The sequence below is a fragment of the Camponotus vicinus genome, unplaced genomic scaffold (genome assembly GCF_025532165.1).
Source record: "Camponotus vicinus isolate PSW18456_S1 unplaced genomic scaffold, iyCamVici1.0 SCAF_6, whole genome shotgun sequence".
Taxonomy (NCBI): Eukaryota; Metazoa; Arthropoda; class Insecta; order Hymenoptera; family Formicidae; genus Camponotus; species Camponotus vicinus.
Window position 1 is genome coordinate 231,011 of NW_028141978.1, and position 21,061 is coordinate 252,071.

The 21,061-nt window shown below is 33.0% G+C and overlaps 1 protein-coding gene across 3 annotated transcripts in view; it reads right to left on the reverse strand.

Annotated features, from left to right (window-relative positions):
• LOC145972706 (A-type potassium channel modulatory protein DPP6) overlaps nucleotides 1-20,468 on the reverse strand; it is a 55,433-nt gene extending 34,965 nt beyond the window's left edge. For all 3 annotated transcript variants that reach the window (XM_083101516.1, XM_083101511.1, XM_083101518.1), the window contains exon 1: nucleotides 19,796-20,468. The gene's annotated coding sequence lies outside the window, so the exon portion shown is untranslated. The remainder of the gene's footprint in view (nucleotides 1-19,795) is intronic.
• Between the last annotated feature and the right edge of the window lie 593 nt (nucleotides 20,469-21,061).

Here is a 21,061-nt window from a genome sequence, read left to right on the forward strand (position 1 = left end):
AATTCAGCTGTTTACATGCTTTGATCGATAATAATTATTTTCCAAAATTAATGAAATTCATTATAATTAATGAAATTCGTGCTTATATAATTCATTGAAACATAATCTTTTAAACAATACAATATTATTTCAGAAAAATATTAAGCAACAATGGCATTGTTGAATATTTGTATATATTATACATTTCGATATTTTTAACATTAATATTTTTTGTCGAATTTTATTCAAGCGTACAGAGAGCAATAAATATATGTAGTAAAAGTAATAAAAAATATTTTTTTTATTTTACTACTAATACGAACAAGGCAGGATTCTAAAATTTATTTATATAGAATATATCTTACGATGTAATTGATCGCGAAAAATCTTTATTAAATTTAAGCAGCAAATTTTTTTAATAATATTAAACGTCCGCTATATCCGCTATATCACGCAGGTACATGCGACATATATCGAGATAAAAAGTCCTCACATTGCAATATCCTTCGATGTAACATCCATGATGTAGGCCAAGTGCCGACCGACGTATATACTCTCAAGTTAATTTCAAGACATCTCGAAGATGGGCTTCATCTTTGCCACATGACGTCAGTTCTAATTCTCGCCTTCGTGCAATGTCGTTTTGCAATCGGATTTATCTTCCTTATCCTCTTTGTATTCTAAAGGAGATGCATTTATCCTGCGGTTGAGATGTGCGTGCCTCTCGAGAAAATCGATATATATAAAGGAATCTCTTCTTTTTTTTCTTCTTCTTTTTCTTTTTCCTTTTTCGCATGACATATTTACTTAATTTAATTTAATTATTTATTTAAATATTCTGTTTAATCTTCAATCAATTTCACAAAACTATTTTATATTTTATTTGCAAAGGGAATATTTTTCTTCCCTTTTGATTATCATTGCATCTCTCTATTGTATACACAATCTAAAAATTCCTTAAACGAATAGTTATTAATCTCTTGCTTAAAAGCAATTGCGTCTTCTTTGATTTTCTTCTAATCCAGAGTACGAAAAAATTAGAAAAAGAAAGAAAGCGCGCATTACATTTTTCATAATCATCAGCTGATCAATTAGTGCTGCTCATAAAAGATTTGTTTCTAATGTTTTTTCTTGAGATAATATAAATATAATTTTGTTAAGTAAATAGGCTTTGTATAATAAATTGCTGGATGAAAAATACGTCATCTTTTAATCCTATCTTTAGCTAATCGTTTTTTCTCTTTTTACAGTACATACATCTAGACAAAGGCTACACACGCATACACACACAACGACTCCAAGAAGATAGTGACGCTATCAAAATGTCAATCTCAACATGCAGATGACGAAAGTAGAACGAGAACTCAGGTCAATCATGGCAGAGATCTCTCTTTCTCTTCCCTTCTCTTGTAACGCTCTATTCATTCCTTCTTCCTGCTCTTCTTCATTCTTCTGCGTAGAATATTCAATCGCTCATCCTCTCAACCAAGCGTGAATCCGAAATTTAAGCGAGCTCCTTCACGAAGTTTCACCCATTTGGTTCAACTAAAAGCCATCCCTTTCTTTCGTTCTTTTCGGACCGGGTTTCAAATGTCGAATATTCTCATTCTTGACTTCAGGGAATCAACACACTTGGCTGATATTGCAGGCTAACTGCATTTTTTCACGGTCTTTGTTCAGCTCGCTAACGATTCCACTTGGACTTAAAATCTGATATGCAAATCTCGTGCAATTAAAATGTCATAGTCTAATGGATAAAGAATAAAAACGTACTTCGTTATATTTATAATGGCCGAAAATTGAAGAGCGTAGTTTCATTAAAACTGAAAATTGAAACACGCGTGCATTCACTATTAAATTCTTGATAAAATTTCTCAGAAATTTTATCAATTTATATTACACAATCAGCAGCGACGAAAATTTAATTACAATATTCATAATCTTGAAAGTAATAACTGCCTAATCTTTCTTTTTATCCGAGTCTTTCTTAATAATTATTAACAACGTTATATATATTTTATCGCATATTTGTCAAGCTTTTCGATAAATTTTGCATCTGTGATTATTCAATAAGCCAACAATTGGCAACATAAAACAATTATAGCACAGCGTGAGCAAATAATCGCTCTGATTACACGCATGATCGCATAGAGCATGCCTCGTTACACTGTAATTACATTATGGTATATATGTATATTTAATCGAATATGAAAAGTATGAAAAAAATTCTAAGAGCTGTACTCTCGCGTGAGACAATACGGCCGTCGGCTTTATTGTCGTGGGCAAAATGCTAATTATGCGACTGCCTTGCACACGTCGGCATTGTTAATTGAAAACGTCGTTTTAACTCTGTTTACCAAACCACGATTATCGTCGCGCGTATTTTTTAATGACTCTCTCAGATATAAATTAGCCTTTTTCTTTTTCGAAAAATTTTGTCGTCGGGTTAATTACTTGTAGCATCTGCGCGCATATTTTAATACTCACATTATGTTTACCTATATAAATGCTAATGAAGAGTGCGCGTTCATTCTTTTAAAATTATCTTCTAAAATTATGTTATTTGCGATAATTAAAGGTGCAAATGCGATAATTTTTCTCTCTTCCATTTTAGCTGAGGTCGCGTAATTTCGAAGTAGTTTTAATCCCTTTGAATAGAGCTATGCAATCAGCTTTCTCTACAGATATTCGCCAGTCCTGTTGAATTTTTCTTCCAGCAATTGCGGATTTTCGTGGCTTGATGAAAAAGCGAATTCAGCACGATCAACCGAAGCTAGGCGAAAAAGGGGACAAGTGTTGATAAAACACATATTACGAGTATAGGCTAAAGGAATTTTGGCCTAAATGTTCTTATCAAAAGGTATATTTCGTATGGATCACATTATCGGTGATATATAGCAGCCTCTCTAATCACGGACGTTTTTTACGAATTGTATCACTCGATTCGTTTCGATAAAATCGTTTCGATCATCAAAAGTGCCCGAGGTACGATGAAAAAGGACCGTTCTAAAGGGATTTTTCGCCCAAAGATCCCTTTAGAATCTATTATTGATTTAAAGTTGACTATTTTGTAATATCAGTCATTCTTCCGATGACAAAATTTTAATAGTTTAGTTACAAGAGTTTTAGATATAAAAAGTTCTCCTTTCAACAAAATATCTATTTCAAGGAATATTTCTTTGTTTTATATTTTTGCTCTTCTCTTTTTGAACTGATCTGTGTTCAGAAAATTGGCGAAAGTTCTCGAAAACAGATCACGAACAAATAAAATTGACGTTTTCACAAGGTAGATATAAACCAAAATATTTTAGCGTAGTCAGACGAAATAAAATTCCTGATGTTCTTTATATCTCATGACACAGCATTGTGTTGTAATTTAACTGCTGACATAATTTTGCTTCTCTCTTAATTATAGCTTTCGTATATATTTTACACTGGTAATTTTTCCTTCGTAATAAGAACACGAAATTGTGAGAATGAAGAAAGCACAGCACGCACAATTGCAATTGCTATATTACTATTTTTCAATCTAAAAATATTATATTTGAAGCGAAATAATGAAAAATTTTTCCGTGCCGAGTTTTTCTCGCTTTTGTAACAACTTTTCAGTCTCTTTATATCCTTGGATACTCTTCTCCCACTTTTTACATAATACCCTTTTACACATTGTCAAAATTATTGGTCATCATCATATTAAGTTTGAGTCAATGAGTAGAAAAAGAATCTGTTTATTAATTTTCAAATATTAATTTTCATGACTGGCAGCGACATGCGTATCACTGACGTTTTATTTTTATTAACAAAATATATCGATACATTTACTCGTAATAATTTATTCAAGATTTGCTCCGTGTCTCTCAACGTATAATTAGCTTATAAAATCTCTTCTACTCCAATCGCATAAGATTCCTGGATTTAATTCAAATCCGTTCATGATAAACGCAACTAATCGAATCGGAGAGTGTATAGAGTCGACTAAACAGAATTTCTCGTTGACATTGCCTGTCTTGACTCGCGCGTTGTCGTGCATTAACAGAGTGGGTGGAAGAGTAGGTCGTTGGAAATGCGGCAAGCTTTCCGCATTAACGTATAGATACAAATTCACATAGCTTTTGAGAATGGAAGTGTAAGTAACTGAATAATGTGCATTTGCATCTGGTGGCGTGAACTCGGCACAAGGACCCCTCAGAAGCAAATGACTGCCGCTGCACCGCGTCCGACTTCTTGCGAATCCTATTTAATCATTCACAAGCGTGATATTACATGGCGATATTGCTTCTTTGCGGATCATAATTTTGCACCTAAATACTTTTGGGCCACGAAAATTTCCCAACGATAGAAACTGAATTTAAATTTATCTCCGACGTCTATTTTCACTTAAATCAATGATGTTGTCCACGGTACAAGTACAGAAGAGTCCCAATGTCCAGCTACGAGATTCGAATTAAAAACGTAACGACTCGCTTGGAGCGAGAGATTAATGGATTCCTGTATGAATGAAAGCTCGAGTAGCTTTCGGCATTATTGGCTAACGCTACAATTGGTTTTATTTGGATGTATCGATACGCTCTTCTACGCCTCTACACGGGATTCTTTTCATCATCGAAAATTTCAATTTGTCGTGAAATTAACGAGAACTGAACTCGCCGAAAGGATTGATTGAGATTTGTGCCGAAAGCTCGCGCGAAATCCAGAGAGGCAACCATATTCCCTGTCTCTTAATGTATAAGGTAATATCGGATGTCACATTCGCTTACTATAGCTTACATGAAATTGCTTACACTTTATTTACGTTGCGATTATCACTCGTTACAACAGGCGTTTCTCATTATAAAAAAGTCTAGAAGTGCCAAAAGTATCATGAATAAATTCTTTTCATGAAGAAAAAATTATAGATTTTTCTGCCTTAAATACAAAATAAACTGTTTTAATTTGACAACATGATTATTTATAAAACTAATGATTATTCAAGGCAAGTTTTACATAATATAAGTCGTTGGCAGACATCGAGTTGCATGTATATTTAATCTAAATAAGAAAAAGTGTTTATATATCTTTATGGACAAGCGATATAAAGCGCGCGTCGTTTTTATATAATTTTATTTTTGTATTCCATAGTGTGGAGAGAGAAAAAGACATTACAGTAAAAAATTATCAAGTTATAACGCCATGTGACATCGTTTCCATGAAAAGAGCTAAACCAAACTTTAACGGCATCTACAGTTAAAGATTAACGTAAGTACGTAGCGCTCGAAAACTTGGCTTTATATTCGCAATTTATGCAAATGTTCGCTAAAACGCGGAGAATGCAAAACTTAGCAAAACAGCTCCAGTAAAGCCACTTTCCGCATCTTATTGCAAGAACAAAAGTTCAATAGTTATATAATTAAGAAATATATAAAGAGCAATGATTTCTCGTAAAACGATAACAAGATATTAATATGATTTACGTAATATATTGGTTCCCTTTAATTATATTAATTGTATTAATCATATTGTTTTTCTACTTATATATGTATTGAAAGTTATAAACTCTTGTTAGCCTCAAATTTTCGTTATATGTTAATATGTACATAAGAAAGGGAAGAGAAGGCAAGGAAGAGAGAGAAGACATAAAATGCTGAATGAATGAATGAGTAATCGATGAATGATGAATTTTTATAATTTTTTGTTGCAAATTTTTTAACATCATGCGTATCTAAATATCAAATAAAACATACTTTTGGAAACTTGGATAAAAGCAAAGTTATTTGAAATAAGATTTTGCTTCAGCCTTTGAACTTTATAATCAGGCAGCTATTGATGAGGCAAAGAACGAGAGAAGCCGACAAAATAAATTCATAGTTGAGTTCGGCGGCCAAATAGAGTAACTTAATTGTTTCTAACGTGCTGGTAATGGCTTAGCCGACGGCGTATTTTGCTAACTAAAGTTTCTCAAGCGCAGTTGAAGCCCGTTAGAGTAAGGATGTTAGTTTATTTACTGCGCGAGATATCAAAAGCCTATTAGTTTTCTCATATACCCATCTATTATATAATAACTAAATCAATTGCCTAGATATTATCAAGATGCCAAAAACTATCTATTCTATTTAATCTAAATTTTCGGGATAAAACAGTAATATTTCTATAATAAAAACAACTTTTTTTTTTAATTTATTTCCTGCTTCATAAATATAACAAAAATATTCGATAATCGCAGATCATAATCATCACTTTTAGTTGTAGCACAAACTTTGAAGATAAAACTGCAATTCCACCTGCATATTGGTATTCAAATTGATTATTAATGTAAAAAAGAATAAAGAAAAAAGGCAGAAAAAATACGATGCATACATCATAGGCCATGTCCACACATGTGCAAGTGAGAAATGTATGAGTTAGTTTTAAAATAAATTTTTACATGTGTGTGCGTGTGCTCGAAAAAATGATTGAGCCATAATAAATAATGATTGAATTTCTGGTGGTCGTATAAAACGATATAGCTGTAAGAAATGAAAAGAGATAAGTGTAATACTGTTAGAGTTTTAATTCTCTCCGAGTGAATCAAATCTAGTTAAAGACGAAAGAATACTTTTGCGCAAGTTTAATGAGTTCGTTTTGTGTTCGGGTGATATCGACGAATGCCACAGGTGCTCGCGCTCGCCGCGTCGAGATATTTCATCGTTGTATCCGCATCGAAAATTGCGAATATTTTTGCGGGACAAACATAGATGGGCACATAGGAATAAATGTTATCGTAATGAATAATCTCCCTTGTGGAAAATGTTTAACGTTAATTCCCTTGAGCGCTCACTCATTTGAATCTCGAGTTTCGAATTTTGATGCGGTGTGTTTCATAATGTAGCTTTTCATTGAAAATGCAATCCTATTTTGCATAACAAAGAACCAACAATGAGAGCTATATTTAAAAACTTACATTGTATATAAATAATGGTGCAAAATACCGAATTGTTTGTTTTGAAAAGAGACTATATTTTTGACTAAAATTAACTATAATTGTCAATGCTTTAAATTTTTGTTTATTTGACATTTCAAAGAACCAGCTGTTTTATGCATTGTGAAGATACCTCTGTTTTGATATCAATTTTATATGAATTTAAAATTGATATAAAATGTACATTTATTGAATTTAAAATTGATATAAAATGTATATAAATTAGATGATAAATTATAGAAAGCACTTATGCGTATAGTTATACACAATTGATTTCTTCTAAAAATTGTATCAAGGGAAAAATCCACTCGCGTATATATAATTATTAAAAATAACGCGATAATTTTGATATTTTAATATTAAGCTAAACATTTTTCGCGACGCTTCAGAGAGTCGTGTTTTCAAAATATATGAATATTAATTTATAATAAAATATAACGGAATGTTGTTTTCCGGACTATAAATTTTTATTTGATGATTACGACATTAAATAATAAAAAAAATATCGCGCTCTGGTAATCGGGTGTCAAAAAATGATATTAATGCCAGGAATATTAATGCCGCTCTCTTTCACATCGCATTGTAAACTACTGTATTCTTTTTACCATAATGTTGCGTGAAATTATCTCCTCCTCCGTTAAAGTTCTCTGCTTTAGTATACATCGAGAGACCCTTTGGAGGAATGAATGTTTGTATAGGAAAGGCCTCTTTTTACCGCGCCCTGTTTTTGATGTTGAAAAGATGTTTTTAACCATCGCTACCACCGCGCCAACCAATCTCGTAAGAGGCCGAGCTGTATGCTAATACAGCTTCCAGAAACTGTCGAAGAATTCACTTTAGGATTCATCGTAACTTTACATCGGGAATTGTCGTGCATGAATATATTTTCTTTCAATATCTTGGAAAATCAGCTCGATTGAACTCGCTTCCTTCGGAACAATTCGTTTCGCACAATGTTGAAAAGATAACGCTTTATGAGATTGCATTATATAACGAAACGACTTTATGTTTTAAGAGAGACGCTCTTCTCATATTTCTGTAATATTTGATTAATTTTATTTTAGGACAATTTTTTTATCTACTTATCCCTACTTTTTAATTTTGATACTTTGTTATTTGCTTTTTCAGTGACATAGAATCTTAATTTGAGTATCTCTCTCTCGCGAAAACATTCGAATTGATTCAATCGGATTCATAAGCTGCCACAATATTATAACGCAGCGAGTATCACGCATACGATCGATACTGCTGCGTTCGTGCCAGCTGACTTCGCTAACTAATTCTCGATGCATATATCTCGGTGCGTATATACATGTATGGAAGGCACGTTACGTAGGACAATTCGGGAAAAAATCTCAAAGGTCAAACCCGAAGTGAAATATTTCCGAATGTCAACGGCATCGCTCGTTTAATGCGGTCCATATCTGGAACCACGATTGAGACGTTTCGAAACTTTGGGATTAAGGGAAATATCAAATTAGCGATACATGTACAAGTCCCAACTACCATGTCGTTCTAACCATCGTCGTTTCTCTTGTTGTACCGCAACGCCGTTCAAACGAGCGGACTACTAATTATTCGGAAGCATTGTTGGAAGCAGTCTGCAGGTCTGTCGGTCTGTCCGTGAATACGCGGCAATACAACCGGCTAATTCGCGTCATGAATGTTAATCACTCGAGATTAATACGGAATAATGTGCCCAGGACTTCCTCCTTCGACCTTGCCCGTTGTTCGGACAAGCTTACGCGACGATAAACGCCGCGGCTGACATTATTTTAACAGCTGTACCGGGAAAGCGAACTTTATTATGCAATGAGATGCCAACATGTGTGTGTCTTTCTCGATAAAACAAGTTATGCTGGAGAGAAAATAATTGAAATAAGGACATATTTATACAGTTCGTCATCGAATCTCGAATCGACATGGGGCGCACAGCGGCATACTATATTATTAATTGTAAAAAGCGCGGAATCTGGTGAGCCATGCTTCTAACTATTAATTTAAGCAAAAAAGTTTATTCACGTGTAATATCTTTCGGTATTTATTTTATTATTTTTATTCTCGATTTGTAAGATCTGCTGTGACGTCGCATAGCATAACTATAGTATATTTAATTGACTGTTGGAAGCAGAGCGCTTACTAGACTTCCGCGGGATGCAATTTAGCGTCACCTACGCGTCGAGAACAAATTCGTTTAATGTAACGCGTCACTATCTGTAATATAAATTGTTAACATCGCGCTGAAGAAGGATCAAAAGATGATCCGAAACGTTTGTTTTTTGTTATTATAATGTGTTTTTTAATAAACTAATATTGAAAAAAGAAAGAAGTGTTGTTGCTTCTCTGCGCTCCAACTACCGCGCGTTGGCTCTTATGCCATTTTCTTTTTAATTTTTTGAAATAAGTGCGTCACGTGTACGTTGCAGAAAATTGAAATATTAAAATCGTGATTAATAAAACATCGTATATATAAAGAAATATTATAATCGAGATTGTACACACACATTTTTAACGCGATATGTATAGCATTGTAAAGATACGAGGATAATATTTCAAGTTAAAAAATTTCTCTTAACAAATATAAAGAAATTAAAATTTTACACACTTTATTTGTGATAACATATAATGATGTATGTTTTCTTCTTTCTAGTGCAAAATTACTGAAAGTCTCTATAATCTATCTTTTTTATAATTTTCAATTTTTTTATTTCCTTATTCTCTTTTTTTTAGTTTATTATGAAAAGAAAAAATTAGATATTTATATGACATAATTCGTAAAATTTCTCCATCTCCAAATTACAAGTCAAAAATAATTAAAATTTTAACACTTTGATACAGTTGTAATACGCGCAACGCGTTGATTGCAAAATATAATTATGTACTAATTATATTTATATATAAATATAGTAATATTGAAAATAATGAATACCTGACATAATAATTATCGTTTACTGATAAATTGTTAATTGAAAAATAATTATGGAAAAGAATCGCAGAATTAAACGTTTAAAATGGCGAAAAACTGCGATGCGTTAACGTCGTTTATTAATCAATTTAAAATTTATAGACCGTGCGAAATATATTCCACGTTTATTTTGTAGCGCGTCATATGAATATTTCGTAGTGACAACACACTATCTGCCACGCGGCGCTCGTATTTTGCGGAATCTAGCGACGCTGTTGTTTACATGCCGTGATCTTGTTGTCATTCGCACGGCGACGCTCGAACGGCAAGGTAGCGCGATTCGTGTGTGTATTTATATGTCGTGTGGTGTTATACGTATTTCGCGAAATATTCCGCACTCGTCTCACAATATGTTCAATATTTCACGAATTAATATATCGCAATCATTATGACACTGCATTTGACGCTCGAATTTTATAATATTTACATTCCTTGTGTTAGTCGCACGAGCGGCTCTAATCTCTTTATATATATTTTTTTTTCGAGAAAAACGCGAAAAGTAGCATTTTTACACTCGATGTCTCATTTCCAATGACAATCACAATTAGCGATTATTAATATCCGCGTAATTGATTAACTCCCGCGATAAATGAGACGTAAGAGTATCCCAGCGACGGTTTCGAGTAACAAAAAGATGTAATATATATTTTCGACTATTTATCAATGACATACATGTTTTCCCGACTTAATTCTATCAATTATAAGCTGTCAACTCGACTCGCCGATAATAATCGATGTCATTCTCGTGCTCTTCATATTCGTATTCTTCGAATCATTAACAGAACATGGCGAGTACGATATAAATCGACCCCCAAGTCGAGCGATGTTGCAACGCGTTTAATTACTAAGTCGTTTAATTACAGCCGTTATTAATCCCATAATTTTCAACCACGCATCACGTAAATTCGCTGTTAAAATACATCGTTGTAATTTGTCAAGGCGCATAATTTGCGAGATTTATTCTATCGAAGCTTACATTGTGAGCGAATAGTGAGTAAATTTAATTATATTTTTTGTAATATTATAATGCAAAATATTTATTTCCTTAATGTTCTTTTTAACTTACATATTTATTCGCTTATAACGTAAATATGATGAAGTTACCCTAAAATACGAGCGTATATCATTCGCGAGTTAGTAACAGAAATTAGCACTGCCGAGATGGGTGAGGGGTTGAAAGTTGACCGCGTGATTTTCAAATGCTGAGCAAGTTGTAGTTTCATGCAAATGTAACTTTTATCGTCGTTCTACCAGTTCGAATAAAGTGCGTGTCGCGTGTGATTATCCATCGGAAATGTCATACACAAAGTGCCGTCGATATTTTGCTCATTGATATGTGCGCGATCGTGTTTTCGCGAACGTTGAATAATGAATGTGAATATTGTAAAAGAACAGTGACCACAAGAGAAGGTGATCACCTGACAAAGCAATTATGAGGTAAGCAACTTTTATAATTTTTTTAATTTGTTACTTTTTATTCGTGAAATTAATTGTTTGTTTATCTCCGTCGTATGTGTGGTGTTGATCCGTTTTCTCCTCAACAATAGTTTTAAAATATTTATTATTTTTATATAAATACACGAGAAATATATTTCAATATTGTGCTTAAAGATTTATAATATATATTATTAATATAAAAAATTTTAGATTTTTATTTATCACATTTTATAAAAATTATTTTTCGTAAATTATGCAGTTTTTTTTAGTAAAAAAAAAGTTTGTTAAAAACCAAATAAAAAATTTAATTACGTGGATTAACTACTTTTAGAAATATTCATTAACTTTGCCATTGTTTTATATATATGTATATAATTTGAATATATTTATATTTCAGATCCACATGAGGTCCACATTCAGCCCAACCGGTGAGTTAAATTATTTTTTTACTTTTTTATACATTTATATAATTTATATATGCATATAATGTCTTGTGTAGACATATATATAAGAAATTATACAAACACACATATATAAGATAAATAATCTTCTTAAATAATTAAGATAAATAATATAAAAAAGAGAAAGTAGAGAGAAAGGATTAATCTTTTTTCGATGCACAAAGCCGGCAGTTTAAAAAAAATAAATATAAAATTATAACGAATGCAATTTAAAAAATATAAAATTATAATGATAACGAATGTAATAATAAGGAAAATATGCTAATATTATTTGTTCTTATATATAATATTGCTTGATTTTATTTATCTTATATTAAATGAGTATTCAAGCATTAGCCAAAAGATATTAAGTGAAATAAGTAGACAACAATGCGAACGCGAATAGAGAGAAGTGTAATAGGATTTGTGATTGCTTTGGTTAGTTTGCGGCTATATATCGCCGAGATAGGCAACAACAAATTCGCTTAAAACGCAACGATAAAACTTCTCTCTTTCATTTTCTCCATTATAAAACCGAAATTAGTCATGTGTAAATTTTTAGACATCAGACAATCTACACATATGAGAGAGAGAGAAAGAGAGAGAGAGAATCACTGCAAATGCTAAAATTTTATCGTGTGAGTTTAAAGTAATCAAGTGCGGCGAAGAAATAGCATTATATTCAATCATTCCTCAGGATGCTGTAAGAGAGAGAGTGCGATTAATTTGTCACGTGATTGTTTTTTCATCGCAGCAACGTAGAGACCGTCAAATCGATAAAACATCAATGTATATGTATGATGTATGTATATATGAATGATTATTTTATAACTCTAAATTTGATCTTTGAAGCGACTTCTTCATTGCTCGTGAAACACAGTAATATATTATAATTATACATATACTGACTGTGACTGACATATGACATGGTGACACACACGTGACTATTGCTTAGGAAATTGCGCTAGACACGTTGCTCTCTTAACGACTCTTTTTATAGTAAAACCTGACAATTTTTATATACATATCTTGATATATTAATGTTTTATTGATTTGATGATTTTGTCAAAATGAGACAGCATGTAGAAAAGACGCGTATAGAAGAAGTAGGCGCACATAAACGGCACAAAAACGGTTGTCAAAAGATGTAGAATGGACATCCTGAATCCTTTTCACGACTGGGATGAAACTGTCGGATGGATCGATCGGAACGGGCGGTTGCTTTCTAGATTGCCGCTATTCCGCAGAGAAAATGATTTCCGGCATTGAAGCGCATCGTCACTTCGCAAGCGTGTCAACAAGGATCAGTATCGGTGAGAAGCGATTTCGCTCGAGGATAGACAGTAAACTGGAATTTCTTGTCAAGGATACAATCGTGCGTACACATACAATGCTTTATTTTTCGACATTCTTCGCGATGTAACGCAAAAAATTACGAAGACGCGTCATTTTATTCCTCTGTAGTAATATTATAGTTTAGAAGAAGATTGCGGCTCGCATGAATATATTTCTCGTTGCATAAATATAGTAAACGTCAAACGATAAATGCAACAACTCGTGCTGGTATGTAATACATTGAAACTACGTGAAAGCGATAGGATATAAATTCCTTGTTCGGTCTCATATATAAAGGATGAAACCGTCGTGTCGTCGGCAGAATTCATTTACCTACCGTCTGAGCGTCGTGCATTCAACGCGAGAGTTTGCCGTAAACAAAACCATCCCTTCGCAATACTGAGACGGCACGTTTTGTTGGTCGTTGCTCTCTTTTTTTCTTTTTTCGTAAAATTGAAAGCAGCTTGGAGGACCGAGGTCCGTTCGAATCCGGATCTCGAAGTTTTCGGCAATCTCGCAGAAATGCTCCAATTCGATTCATTTTCATTTATCTCTTTGGATTTCTCACAAAAACTTTTACTCTATCTTACCAAATGCATTTGTTTACTTTGCAGACGGAAAGATACTCAACGAATACAAATCGTTAATTCGTATATTTGGTTATAGAATTACTCTGATTAACGTTACATCAAATTGATAAACAATATAGTTTGTCCATTTGTGATGAATTGGGATAAATGCAGTGGGAATACGCGAGAAATTATAGCCATCTGTTTGTCAATAAATATATCGAACATTATTCGAAAGAGTCATTTAATTTTACAAATTTATAAATTTGTTCGCCGATAGTAACAAGATAAATATCATAACGATAAAAAATAAAAGTTACGAAATATTTTCTCCCTTATTAGCGAGAAATTTGACGAAAGTGCAAAACATTGTATAGGCTTGTTTATCTCCCAACTTGTTTTTGGTAATTCATTCGATATTGTCAAAAAAGAACAACATTAATAAAACGGCAATAATTTATATTTCGTTTCGCGGCGGAGAGTGCAAATGCTCGTTTGTTGCAAGTAAAAGTTCGACATTTTATTTTGAACTTAATATTCCATATATGCGTACTCGCACACGCTCCTTTAATTTTTGTTTACTTTAATTACAAGAGAAGAAGAATATTATCGAGATATTATCCACGCAGATTAACGCGTTTAATTTGTTCATCGCGTTCAAGAAACACTTATTTAATCGTTAGTAAGAAATGTGAGACAGAATTCAAATATTTCGAGAAGCTCAATTATTTCGCAACATTGCATCCAATATATTTATTTCGTCGTTTAGGAGACAAAAATAATTTCCATTTCCATTTAAAAAAATTCATGTATGCACAATCGAATCGCAATTGAGTCTAGCTAATGGAGAAGTTTTCGCTTCATATCGTGTACGAGATGCATCATTACATAAAGGTATTAAAATGTCGCATTGCATTTCAAATACTGACGATCGCAGCGCAATTCTGGCAATTTTACATTTTAGCAATAACAGAATGAAGATTAATTTCTTTTAATACACGCACGTGGATTCTCGCGTATATAATTTAATAAATGTACCTCGAGATTTATCGTGTCGCAATATGTACGATGTTTTCAAAGTTGAATTACAATGTAATACAGCAGAATAAAGTGAGATTGCATGAAAAATATATCGATATAAACTACGTTTGTTGGAAATCATAAAATAATGACCTAGATGAATGACAAAAAGGAATTGTTTCAATTAAAAAGGAATTGTTTCAAATACTTGGCTTTCGATCATGAAAAGATATAATTGACGATAATAATGCGCATCATTAATATTTTAAATATATATTTGAACGAGAGAAGATTAATATGCGTGATATGTCGCGGCAATTTGCAGTAAATCATCGATAATTAAACGGTATTATGTTTTCACGGATAGATTAACAGGACATGAATGATCGTTGTTGGTTTTCAAAAGGCAGCGCTTTATTCGGCTATCTGATTGGATATTTTCTCATCTCTTAACTTATCTCTATATTGCCCCTGCTCGAACATCCGGAAATATCCGTTTTCCCAGTTATCAATAGCCCTGAGATTTCGTCTCCATCCGAGAGATATCGGACTCCAAACCGCACTGATAATAATAATAATAATGATAATAATAATAATGATAATAATAATAATAATAATAATAATAATAATAATAATAATAATAATAATAATAATAATAATAATAATAATAATACAAAAACACAGAGAAATGAGAGACTAGAGAATGCGCCATTTCCACGCTAAAATTATATCAGACTCAAGAATAAAAATAAAAATTTATTTACGCTGAGATTATATCAAGTTAGAAAAAAAACAAAGTTATAATATTATAAAAATAAATTTCTAAATATACTAAATTTGCGATAAAATTCTTGATACGCAATTCAACAATCTTGTATCATGCTGTCGAAAATTTTATCGATTTTTAATTAAAAAATGAAAGAATTTAATTAAATTAATTATTTATTTTTTTACCGGATCGCGGTTTCATGACGGCAAACTATTGTTCGCGCTTTTTTTGCGGCAAGTTTTTGCGCGTGTTTTAGATATTTCTGGATAGAGCGTTTTAATTCACTACGATTTCACCGTAGGAATTCCGTACTCCACGAATTTAAAATTAGTAAAAGAAAAACTCTTTCGGCCTGTTCGCTCGATATAGTGGTAAGGTCAGAATTTATATCTCCTGGCATATTCGCGTGCATCTATCCTCAAATTTTAATTTGACCCATTGGCCCACTTCGTGATAAAAAATAGCGGCTAATTCAGTTAAATCGCTAAATCGAATATATTGACTCATGAAATTGAAATTAAAGATTTCTGCTTCTTGATATTCATGAAATTTCTATTTATTATTAGAAGTACATACCGCATTATTAGAGTACATACCGCTCCAAATTATCATTTGCACAAAAACACGTGAAAATTCCTAATATATACCGAGATATTTTTTTGTAATGTGTAATATTAGCGATGCGTTGTCATTTTAGTAATTCTTTTTTATTTACTTTATTTAAGAAATCCATTTTCATGACAAATGCAAAATTATTCCGGAATAAAAACAATAGAAATAATTTATTTTTACGTTATCCTTTACGGAAAATTGTGAAAAGTTAGGAAATTCTCTTATAACGGGAAATTAATACATGTATAGATCGGAAATGACTGCCCATACTTTATCGTTAGAAACGGCCAAATTCGCGAAAACGATTCTGTTGAAGGAAATTAGCGTGCCGCCGCGAGAAATTATGGCTCGGCAGTATCGGAATCTGACATTCCGATTCGATGTCCGATACGAAAGTAACTTTGTCAACCACACGCGGTTACTGAAGTTGAAAACTCGTGTCATTCGATTAACTGGGAATTTTAACGTAAGGCATTGTTATAATTTAGAGAGAATCAGATAGTTTATTAAATATATACGCGTATCTATAACATGATTATCAAACATTATTGTGATAGACTGATACATTCGTTACGAATTAACCAAATTTGCATTCATAATTTTACATAAATGTCAATAAATCGAAACACATGTAATTTAATTCACTTGTATTAAAAACTTGTATAGAAAAAAAATAAAGTTTAAAAAGTAAAAATATATACTAAAATATTAATCAAGAAAACAAAAGAGAAAGAAAGAAAGATAAAAGAAAATGAAGATTAATATAAAATTGACGATATAAATATCTTGTGACGACGATCTTCGCAATTCCATCTTTTGTTCGTAAGGTACAAACAACCATTGTTTTAAATGAATACGAAAAGAATAAAACATGCCTATCTGTGCAATCTCTTGGGAATCGCAAATTACAATGAAACTACCAGATATTTTCTATTTTAAAAAATCTTTTAAATACTCGTTTTATATCTCGACAAATGATACTTATACTATTCATGAATCTAAAAGATTTACACCAACTATCAAGTGGAAAATCTTAAAGCATATAGACAAAAAAAAGATATAGGAAAAATTATTTTAATGTCACAAATAAAATTAACTATTTTTATATATTTTTTTATATATTTATATATTTTATTATATATTTATATATTTATATATTTTATATATTTTATATATTTTATATATTTTACATATTTTAATTATTCATTTATTTCTTATATAAAGAAAAATGGAGAAAAAGATTTTTCCACATATATTCCTTCCAAAATATTTCCTTTTTATAATGGCGAGATAAATCCTCGATATAGGGGAATCCAAATATATTGAGGAAAAGAAGAGTATATATTTTACGGATATTTATTTTGTTTCCTAAAATACGTTATGCATTTGGAAAAATTCTAATTTACATGGCCACATTTTTCATGTTTCCGGAGATGTATAACTATCGCGTAATACACGCGCGTTACACCCTATCAACGAAAATTCATCGATATTGAAACCGTGATATACCAGCCAAAATTCCTAGAGCACACGGTAATAACGAACGGTTGACGTTCATGTTCTCGCACATTGTGTACGCTACATCGTGATTCATGCTTGGATTTCCAGTAATTAATGTGGTTCTCGTTGTTGCAAAAGCACCGTCGAGATGTATAAGCTGCATGTCAGCACTGCAAGAAGTTCGAAATTACACATTTTTCCACATTAATTGATTAAAATCAATCGTAAATTTCTCAATTTTCAAATCTTGCAAAATACACACACAATAAAGGGAAAAAATATATAAAAGATAAATAAATAAAATCGATGCTCTGGAATATCGTTTTAACATAATAATATTTTAAATAATAGTCAAGCTGCTCTTTTAACAAATTTTAAGAGTATTTTGAGTATATGAGCTTTGGAAAATACACATAAAATAAAAAGAGTTACAAACGTGAACTTTTTTCAGAAGATAACATAAAATTGAAACATTTTGTAATCAATTTACTTTTAATAATCACTTTATATTTTTTTTACTTTTTGAAATACGTAAACAAAATACAAGATGTAATCAGATATACAATTAAAATATTGTAGGAGCAAATTATTAATTAATGGAAATTTTTATTTTCTTTAGAATCACACATCTCCAGATTTGCACATCAGTGCCAGAGTTTCTTTCGAAAGAATTAAAAAATGAATGTATTCTTCTTTTCCCCACAGATAACTTTTTTAAAGGAGAAAGAAAATCATTTTAAATAAACTTTATGTAAACTATTTAAAAAAAGAAAAGAATAAAAAATGAAATCTCTAAAATTCTTTATTGGACATATAAGCGATTCCTTCATATTTTATTTCTTCTGCTAATTATATCGACAGATGCATTGGATTTTCGATTATTTGAAAAATTTATTCGTTTATCGCAAAGAGAAAAAAACTAATATATTGTATATTAAAGTAGAAAAATATTACAAAATGACATTCTTCCATAGATTCTTTCACATAATAATAAGTTTATTTTAACTTTTATGGAGAATTTTTTTTTAATTTCTATGAAATTAAAGATTAACCATCGATAATTTTCATGTAATTTCATATGAGTAGGATCGGATTAGATATTAAGTCATCGAATATTTTCATCAGAAGATGGTAGTCGAAAAAATGATCAAATTATGACGTTTACGAAAAAAACAAACTAGCAAGGAATTGATATTTGTAGTTGAGCAGTTTAGGATTGAATGTACGAGGCGCTATATATACTAAAAAAATTATATATCATTGATATACTCCGAATATCAAAACAATCAGCAACGGTTATAGGAACATAAAATTAAATTAGCTTGTAAATTTTTAAAAACTACGAAAAATCCTGAAGGAAGAGAATTAGCGAGTCTATCGATTTTACGATCGTTTTATGTAATCGGGTAGAAATATCTTGGGAGAATGTAATTCATCAAACGATTTCTGTGAGAAGCCACGTATACGTTGGGACCAAGTTTTAAAGTAATCCGCTTGACTTTTCCTACGGCAAAGAGAGCACCTTCTAATCAGCAGCCGCGTGGAATCTGCTGCTTGAGTTGTCTTACGAGTAATCACGACTAAAGATCAACGAAAGTTATTAATTATGAAATAGATTTATAAAATAACTGATAAATTAAGATTCCATAAATACACAACTCTAATAAGAGGATTTGTATTTATTTATTTTTTTATATAAAAATGAAGATGATGTCTCTTAAAGTATTATCTAGAGTATTTTCTAAAAATGCAAATTTTCATTATTGGATAGGAAAGAGAGCCAACAATTTTTGCTACAAATATTTTTAGGGCATAAATAGCAATTGTTTTTATTTATTTATTTAAAGAAATAAATAAAAGCTTCTTACATCTATAAAGAATCTCAAATTATCTCGTTGATAAGCATTATTACCGAGATAGATTTATTCGAGAAGATGATACAGGTGTTTATAAAATTTGTAGGTAATTTTCAAGCTACTTACAATTTTTAGAGGACGTCAATTCTAAATCATTCACCGAATTCACATTCATCGAATCCTTTACATCTACGCGAGCCAATACCTGCTTGCGAGTACTTATTCCATTCAAACAGTTTGGCCTGCGTTGATTCGAAAGACACGTTCTCAATCTCTCAAAGAGAACCACTGTGATTTGGATCATGTCAATCCTAGATAATTGTATTTCCATCCCGTGTCAGAGTCCGGAAATCTTGCGAGGTCCTATCGGGCTTCTTACCTCAACAAAAACCGACACGAGCAGGCAGCCTCGAAGGATAGGGAAACGGTAGCTGAACGATCCTGCTGGCTGCCTCGAGGGAAGCTCGCCCGGGCGGCATGGCTCCCACCTCTTCACCTCGATCCTCCTGGCCGCTGTTGCCCGGTGAAGGATGTCCTCCGTTCGTTACTAATTCCGAGCAACTTGTATCGTTCCACTATCACCCCCGTAGTGTACACCTTATGCGATACTCCTTTGTAGCCGCGCACCCCGCGTATCGTTCGTAACGCGAATAATTGTACCAACACTCTCCCGCGCCAGCGAGTCAAGCCGCGTCTTTCGAGAAGGCGACTTCGCCGGATGTCGCACCACGTCGCGACGCGCCGGCTCTCATCGGATACGCGGACGCCGTTCGTCGTTCCGCGATTCGTTCGATCCTCGACTCGACGAGAAGAGAAGACCGAGAAAGGGGAAGAAAAAGAGATGGAGATAGGGAAAGAAAGAGGGATGAAGAAGAGAGATACGCGCGACAGGACACGGTACGGAAGAAGAGCCTCGTGATCGGAAGAGACGTAATGTTGGATGATGACAGCGACGATGACGATATACCGTGCAGAGTCCGTATGACTGTCGACAGGATCAGAGACGGGGAGAGGAGAACACGGAGACCTGGGCACAGGCAGGACACGATGGCCCGGCCACTGCGCCGACACTGAGGCTACGCCGCAGCCTCGGCCTCCTGGTACTCCCTCTTCCTCGCTCTCTCGTTCGGTCTCATTCTTGCTCCAATCGTCTCTCTCTAGCTTCCCGTCTCTCTGTAACGCTCTTCCACCCCCGCCGCGAACCTCCCTCCCCTCCCTGCGCCGTTGCTCGCGCGCTCTTTCTTTCGCAATCGCGCGGATGCGTGTGCATGGTGGATAAATTTGGAGAACCCTTTCATCGTTTGTTTCGGATTCTTTCTCCTTCCTTGTAACACAAGTACACCTTCTCTTTTGGTGTTTACTTGTATGCTCCGTGAGAATTTTCGAGAAATTATATTTTTTCTTCTTTTGAAACTGGTGACACACCAGCCTTCTTCCCTCTTTTCCTGTTGAGTCCTTCTCTTTTTATCTCACCCGATTTCTCCCTTCGTTGATTATATTTCTAATTTTCTCGCTTTTCCCTCAATTTCTCATCCCTCTTTGCATCCCTTTTTCATCCCTCTCCTTCTCTTTCTCTCTCTCTCTCTCTCTCCCTCTTATACTCAATTCCCCCTCTTCTTCAATTCCTGTTCCTCTTCTGTCGTCT